Source organism: Mandrillus leucophaeus, unplaced genomic scaffold (genome assembly GCF_000951045.1).
Source record: "Mandrillus leucophaeus isolate KB7577 unplaced genomic scaffold, Mleu.le_1.0 Scaffold87, whole genome shotgun sequence".
Lineage (NCBI taxonomy): Eukaryota > Metazoa > Chordata > Mammalia > Primates > Cercopithecidae > Mandrillus > Mandrillus leucophaeus.
In genome coordinates this window covers 790,285-798,890 of record NW_012109474.1, presented here as the reverse complement: position 1 = coordinate 798,890, position 8,606 = coordinate 790,285, and the positions used below count along the sequence as shown (strand labels likewise).

Below are 8,606 nucleotides of genomic sequence, written 5' to 3'. Positions count from 1 at the left end.
CAATGGCGCAATCTCAGCTCACTGCAACCTCCGCCTCCCGGGTTCAAGCAATTCTCCTGCCTCAGCCTCCTGAGTAGCTGGGATTACAGGTGTGCGCCACCACGCCCAGCTAAGTTTTGTATTTTTAGTAGATACGAGGTTTCACCATGTTGGTTAGGCTGGTCTTGAACTCCTGACGTTGCTATCTGCCTGCCTCAGCCTCCTAAAGTGCTGGGATTACTGGCGTGAGCCACCGCACCTGGTCGCTTGCTTTTTTTTTTTAATGGATTTTAGCATCCCAAGCATATTTATGTTTTAGTCTTTCTCAGACTAACCCCTAAAATATATTTCTAATAAAGCAAATTACATTTGAATAACTGATTTTTTATTCTGGTCTTTCTTAATGTTTTAGCTTTCTTCAAATGCCTTATAATGGTTTTAGTTTGTAACATCATTTTGAGAGGGAGACTTGTTTCTATCTCTCTTCCCTATTTAGCAGGTTTGTGATAGCTTCTAGTTAGTTTCCCCCACCCTCGTGCCAGTATTTCATTCTAGAACCAAGTCTTACGTTTGTGGTAGGGGACTCCTGCCCTATAATTACACTGAGGATGCTTTAGATCCAGTCACTAGCCCAGGAGGCAGCTTGTTCCAGTTCCTAGTTGTGGTGTTATGTTTCTGTCTGCTGCTTCCCTAGGTTTCCCTCCTGCTTTTATAAAAGCTATAAGCTCACACACAAGTCAAGAAGAGTTTTCTTTTTCAGCTTCCTTTCATGACCAGGCAAATATTCCTGGCTTTAATACTCTATCTCATGTGGGATCCACTTGGTCCCTATTATTCTACAGGACTGAGCTCCTAGACATGACTGCTGCCTCTGCACCAGAAGCCCAGAGCACCATGGTTTTAGCCCTATTTACTTTGTTTCTGGGTCATGGAGATTTTTTATCTTGTTATTGAGTCCAGTTGTATTACTTTATTTTTTTAAATCATCATCTATTACTGCTATATTTTTTAGTAAAAGGAATGCTTCTGAATTTACCATTTCCAGTAAAAATTTAAACTGTATCACTTTACAGTAAAGAATCACACAAAAAGTGAAGGGATATTCCTCAGGTTGAATACTAGTGTGTGTACTCATTCTTTTCTTTATCTTTCATTTTATTTCTTAAAGACAGGGCTTGTGTATGTTGCCCAGGTTGATCTTGAACTGCCAGGCTCAAGTAATGCTCTCATCTCAGTCTCTCAAGTAGCTGAGACTATAGGCATGTGTGCCACCATGCCCAGCTTGTGTGTACCTATTTATTTATACTTTTCTTTATTCCACAAATAAGGATTTTTTCTATAGCATTTATAATAAATAGTAAAATTTAAATAAGATATTAAAATTGAGTTTAAGGAAAATATAAATTAGAATATATTCCTAAGATTAGGAGGAAAACATAAAATGTCCATATTCACATTGCAGATGATAAGGTCCCACATGTTGGCCTGTGTATTTGCCTCTGAGCTTCCATATAGCCAAAGTGAATAAACACAATTGATTCCTTAGTTCTCTCTTGATTCACAAAGAAAACCCTTCTCAGTTCTTTGAGAGAAGTCAAGTTCTTCTGGCAACACATTCTAAAATAAATTTCTCCTGTGTATATCATAGAGAGGATACTGACAGGTGAAGTAGATGATGCCTTCAAAAACTTAGCTACAACATAAGTTAGCAAGGCTGACTTTTAGAGATTCTTGAATGAAACCCTAAGGTATTGAGACAAACTCAAGTATGAGTGGTTGTCAGATGTTCTTTAAACCTCACAACACTCCCTCCTCTCTAGGGCTTTAAAGGATCTCCACGAACAAACCCTGCATTAGATCACTTCGGCCAGCCTGAGGCAAGAGGTGAATTCCCTTATTAGTCATTTGATTGTTTTTATTGTTGTTACAAATGACAGGAACTCAACTCAAATTAATGAAAACTTAAGAAAATTGAAATTTTTAGTTTTGTTAACTCCAAAACTCAACTGAATAATTGTAGGAAAAGCAAAGAGAAGGAAGTGAATACAGGGAATTTATTAAGCAGGTGTGTGGAACGGTCCTTAGAATTATTCCCCCGCCCCCGGCCCAAGGGCAAGGAAATTGTAGTATCCCATCTATTATTAGCTAAAAGTTGTTCCCAGGAGCTTCCTAGCACTTCTGGCCTATTCTAACACAGGCCAACAAGAAGCCCTTCCACAGAGAGCTGCGGGGGCTTGGTGTGAGAAGCCAACAACGAGTGCTGTTATGGGGAGTGCAGAGTGAGGGTAGGGAATTGAGGACCATTATAGCCATTCTGTTGGAAATGCCCTTGCTCATATTTCCAGCCATTGTACTTCCCTAGTAAGTACACCAACCCTGGTGAAACCCAACCACTGCCTAATCCGAGCATCTGAATGCAGTTAGAGAAAAGCACACAAACATACTGACTGATCTCACCTTAAACAGTCCATCGACATCAAGTGAGCCAATTCCCTCTCTGACCCTCCAAGATATCAATTTCAAACTTTCTTATCTCTTGACAAACCTGTAAAACTCCCATTCTCCTTCTCATATTTGGTTCTTCTTGCTTCTTATTTCACTGGGAAATAGATGATATCAGAAAAGAGCTTCCACACCTTTCAAACATCTAAACACCCGAACATCAGAACACTGATACCTACTCATATACTCTCTGCCTTCTCTCGAGTTACTGTAGATCAGTGTTTCTCAACCTTTTCTTTTCATTATTGCCCCTTAAAGAGTCTTTTTAGATACCTTTATTCTAGTTGCCTCATGCCATAAGATTATGTACTGCATGTGTATCTGTACTTTGTACATAAAAAGAGTAGGAACCAACTTTTGTCCTCATTGAGGATACATGCAATAGGTGAACCATCCAAGTTGCTGTCTTAGGCTAAACCCTCCCAGTGCACTGGGTCCCATTTCCTTTCACCAACTCTAGAGTACCATTCTCACTGTTATCTGTTCTCTTTCCTATACTACCATTTCCCCCTTTCTACTGGTTTATTCCCTTCAATCTACAAAAAATATTCTATGTTCCATCTGATTAAAATCTTCCCTTAACTGCATATCTCCCTTCACTGGTCTTTCCTATTTCTCTATATCCATTCCCCTTTACCAAAGACTCAAAAGATCACGTGTAGGTGTGCTGGCCAGCAGCCAGCATCACCCACCAGATATATGAGTGAAGATGCCTCCAGACAGTGCTAGCCCCAGCCCCAGGTCTCAGAAGGGCTTTTCATCACCTTCCTTGGAGCTAAAGAGTAGAGAAGCAAGAAAGACCCCTGAAGGCTAGCTATAAGATAATTCAACCCCATTTTCACTCAGCTGAACTGGGCGATTGCCCATGTGACCACACTTGGTATATATTTCCTGGTTTTCACCTCAATTGGAAATGTACACTGTGGCTTGTTGATCTTGGGTTATTTTACCTCTATGGGGACTTCTATTATTTATGAGAAAAATACCTTCCTAATAGGGTTATGGGAAGATGAAATGAGATAAAGTGAGCTTTAGGAACCTTGCACAATGAGAGGAGACAATAAATGCTCCCCCAACCTCCTCTATGCCACCTCTCGTATTCCCAGTAGAATTGGAATTTTATTGAGAGAAGGAACCATACCTACCATTCCTTTACATTCTTCATAGCCCATAGGACACTACTCTGTCTGTAATGTATAATAAAAGCTTTTTAAAAAAATACTGCTAGTGTTCTTCCCTGAATTGGACCAGAGGATAAAAAATTTCCAAAGCAAAAGTAATTAAGAGCCTTCTTAGTTGAAGGCCCCTTGGTGTAGGGCTCTTTAAAAAATTGAATTAATTATAATTGTGCCAATGAGGGACACTAATGTTGATACACTTTGAATCTTTGGTGGTGCCTCTTCTTCTGAATAATAAATTTACTAAATATGTATAATATATAAAATATTATTGGTTTATTTATGCGCCAATTATGTGATTTAACACTTAATGCCTTCAAGTGAGGAACCAAGCCTTGTGAAACATTTTGTAGCCTCAGAGATTGGAGTAATCTCTTGTACATAGGAGGGTCTACACACATATTTGTCAAATAATAAAAAGAAAATAATTTTAAACATTACTATTATTACAAGTTGACACCAAATTTGAAAATTTTGATTAAAAGAGAAACACATTTACTTCTAACACGAAGACTAAAAAGTAGTATTTCACAAATTCCTTTTCATTTTGTACATTTTTCAATAAGGTTTTGTGTTTGTTTTGTGTTGAGAGGGTCAAACGTTTGATCTGCTGATGTTTTTTTAATCCTTCCCCTTCAAGCAGAGCAACTTTTCCTTAGCGTGGCTTTCAAAGCCCTTAACAATGTGGCTCTTCTTTATTGGTTCAGCTTCATTTCTTTCCACAATTCCTCATATCCCTCCCCTCCCTCTCCTTTCCTTTCTCCCTCCCTTTCTTACAAACATGCTCCTCTCACATCTGGGCCCTTGCTCATGTGTTTGCCTTTGCTCTCTTGGCTCTTTTCCTGGCTAACTCCCAGCAGTACCATCCTGCCTACAGTGGCCTTCCCTGACCACCAAGACTGGGTGAGTTGCATCCCCTACAACTGTCTCCTGTAACAGAACAGAAGATCCTGGAGGACAAGGACTGTGTCCTAATTCTTGTCTTCACAGTACAGGGCACAGTCTTTAGCAGATAAGACTCTCCAAGAACATGGTTCCTTGGCATCTTTTTGTTGTTGTTGTTTTGTTTTGTTTTGTTTTGAAACAGTCTCACTCTGTTGCCCAGGCTGGAGTGCAGTGGTGTGATCTTGGCTTACTGCAACCTCTGCCTCCTGGGTTCAAACGATTCTTGTGCCTTAGCCTCCTGAGTAGCTGGGATTAGAGGAGTCGGCCACCATACCTGGCTAATTTTTGTATTTTTAGTAGAGACAGGGTTTCACTATGTTAGCCGGGCTGGTCCCAAACTCCTAACCTCAAGTGATTCTCCCACCTTAGCCTCCCAAAGTGCTGGGATTACAGGTGTGAGCCACCGCACCCAGCCTTCCTTGGCATCTTTTAACAGGTCACAAAATGTCATCGGAGATACAGTTGTTTCATTATTTCAGTGAAATATTTTCTATATTGGTAATAATTACAGTAACAGGAAAGCTACTGCCAGGTAAACTTTAGGCCTTTGATAACCATTAATAATCAATTATAAAAAGCCTAGAAGAACTTTGTAAATTACTGGAGAGCCTACTGAGAGACAAGAGCATCAGAGGAGTGGGGGAATTTTTGAAACAAAGTTATGATTTAAAAAGTAGTAGAGAAACCTATGTGAATGTTTACAGCAGCATTATTCATAAGAGACAAAAAAATGGAAACAACCAAATGCCCAATATGGTATATCCATATCATACAGTATTATTCAGCTATAAGAGGAAGTGAAATACTGATACATGCTGTAACATAGCTGGACCTTGAAAACATGCTTAGTGAATGAACCCAGTCACAAAAAAACCACATACTATATGATTCCATTTATATGAAATATTCAGAATAGGCAAACCTATAAAGACAAAAAAAAGTAGATTAGTAGTTGGCTAGGGTCAAGAGTGGGGGAGAGAAGAATGGGGAGTGAATGCTACCAGTATGGGTTTATTTTTGAAGTGACGAAAATGTTCTAAAATCAGATTGTGGTGATGGTTGCACAGCTCTGTGTATACTAAAAGCCATTGAACTGTACCGTTTAACTGATTGAATTTTATGGTATATGAGTTATATCTCAATAAAGCTTTTTTTTTTTTTTTTTTTTTTTTTTTTGAGACTGAGTCTCACTCTTGTCACCCAGGCTGGAGTGCCATGGTGCGATTGTGGCTCATTGCAACTTCTGCCTCCCAAGTTCAAGTTATTCTCCTGCCTCAGCCCCCCAAGTAGCTGGGACTACAGGTGCTCGTCACCATGCCTGGCTAATTTTTCTATTTTTAGTAGAGACAGGGTTTCACCATGTTTACCAGGCTGGCCTTGAACTCCAGACCTCAGGTGATCCACTCGCCTTGGCCTCCCAAAGTGCTGGAATTACAGGTGTGAGCCACTGCACCCAGCCAATAAAGCTGATTGTTAAAAGTAGTACGGAACGTTTGTTGCAAAGTTAAATCTCAAGAGGCCGTGAAAAAAATAATTTTCTACATAACCTTTGCTGATATAGTTCTACTTTGTGCTTCCTGGTAAGTGAAAAACCAAATCTCTAAAATCTGGGCCTTTGAAACCCTGTGCACATAGGCCAGAAAGCCCCCTACTCAGTGTTGACCAGCCAAGTGGCTGAGAAGTCGCAATTGCAGGATGCTAAAGATGACAGCAAAGCTGGTGCTATGTGATGAACTCAAGGGAGAGAGCTGTAAATCAGGTGAGTGAAACCATTATTCAAAGGACATAGCATAATTAATGGAAACAGAAAAATTACATTTATAGTGTAAAATGTAAACATACACCTGGAAACTGACAGCTTGTAGAAAACGCAACTGTTTTTGTTGTAGACGTCTCTCTGGCTAGCCGTCAGATTTGGAAAGCATTCGTTTCTGATGTCAATATGATTGGGTGTAGTTGGAAGGAATCTGGTCTGGGTCTTGGGACACCCAAGTTCCAGTTCTGGTTCTCTCATTTATTCACCATTCAACAAACAACTATGAAGCCTACTGTGTGCTAGGCACTGCCGCTAGCCCTGGTGACCCAAAGTTCAATGACACACTTGTTCCTACCTAAAGGATCGTACTGTTCAGAGAAAGACAATTTAAAATATAGATAAGTAAGTGCTGTGGCAAGGAGCAAGGTACATCTTCCATCTTGAGGCGTGAAGAAAGAAGGAGTAGCTGTGAGGGAAAGGTTTGCCACAACTTGAAGTTGTATTGTTTCCTTGTTAACTCTTTTTTTAAATACAGTTTTTGTAGAGACAGGGTCCCACTACATTACCTAGGCTGTTATTTAACTCCTGGCCTCAAGTGATCCTTACAGGCCTCCCAAAGCTCTAGGATTACAGGCATGACCAGCGGCCACTGGCAGCCACCTTCTTAACTCTGCTGTCCCACAAGCTCGTCAGTTCCTTGAGGAAAAGGCGGCTTTTTTAAATTACATTTTTTTTTTTTTAAATAAAGAGCTTTATTAAGACATCACTCACATAGCACACAATTCACTCATTTAAAGCAAATGAGTCGGTCTCTTGCTGCAGCAACGCGAGTGGGAGCACCAGGATCCCGGGCTCGGAACCCAACTACACGGATTGTTTTACGAAAATGGCAGACAAACCAGACATGGGGGAAATCGCCAGCTTCGATAAGGCCAAGCTGAAGAAAACGGAGACGCAGGAGAACACCCTGCCAACCAAAGAGACCATTGAGCAGGAGAAGCGGAGTGAAATTTCCTAAAATCCTAGAGGATTTCCTACCCCTGTCATCTTCGAGACCCCAGTCGTGATGTGGAGGAAGAGCTACCTGCAAGATGGACACGAGCCACAAGCTGCACTGTGAACCTGGGCACTCCACGCCGATGCCACCAGCCTGTGGGTCTCTGAAGGGACCCCCCCAATCGGACTGCCAAATTCTCTGGTTTGCCCTGGAATATTATAGAAAATTATTTGTATGAATAATGAAAATAAAACACACTTCGTGGCATGGCAAAAAAAAAAAAAAAGTAAATGAGTTAATGGTTTTTAGTATATTCACAGAACTATACAACCATCACTGCAATCTAATTTTACAGCATTTCATTATCACAGAAAGAAACCCTGTACCCATGAGCTGTCACTCCCCTTCCCCACCTCCACTCCCAGACCTTGCCAAACACAAATCCACTTTCTGTCTTTATAGATTTGCTTATTCTGGATGTTATATATAATGGAATCACACAGTATGTGACCTTTGTGACTGGCTTCTTTCACTTAGCATAATGGTTCAAGTTTCACTATTCATCCATATGGCAGCCTGTCTCAATACTTCATTACTTTTCATGGCTGAATAATATTCCATTGTGTAGATGTGCCACTTTTTACCATCAATCAGTTGGTGGGCATGTGGGATGTTTCTACTTCACGGTATTATGAATGCCATGAACATTTGTGTAAACATCTTTGGGTGGATATATGTTGCTATTTCCCTTGGGTATATACCTAGAAGTGGAATTGCTGGATCATGTGGTTACTCTGTTTAATCTTTGGAGGTATTAACACTACCAGATTGCTTTTCAGAATGACTGCACCATTTTACATTCTCGCCAGCAATATATGAAGATTCTAATTTCTCCACATCGTTAGGAACACTGGTTATTTTCTGCCTTTTTGATCATAGCCATCTTAGTGGGTATGAAGTGGTCACTTTATTCATTTTTGTATCCCTGGTGCCTCGAAGACAACTTGGCTCAGGTAGATGCACAATTTATTTGTTGAGCAATTTTGAGAACATAGTGGACATTTGTCATTTAGGGGCTCCCCAGAACCTGGCCCCCTTTATTTTGTTTAGATAATTATCTGAGGATTACTGGAGAGAAGCGGATCCCCAGTGTAATATAGAAGCCTACCAAAATGTTAGCTCCTTACTTTCTCAACCCTGCCTGCAAGTAGAGCATGCGACATAGGTTAAGCTTGGTTGACCTAATGGA

General features: G+C 40.4%; 1 pseudogene across 1 annotated transcript; it reads left to right on the top strand.

Annotated features, from left to right (window-relative positions):
* Nucleotides 1–7,171: 7,171 nt before the first annotated feature.
* LOC105531150 lies at nucleotides 7,172–7,643 on the top strand (annotated as a pseudogene). Its single transcript, XR_001004748.1, has one exon. The product of XR_001004748.1 is annotated as a thymosin beta-10 pseudogene (transcript).
* The last annotated feature ends 963 nt before the right edge of the window (nucleotides 7,644–8,606 follow it).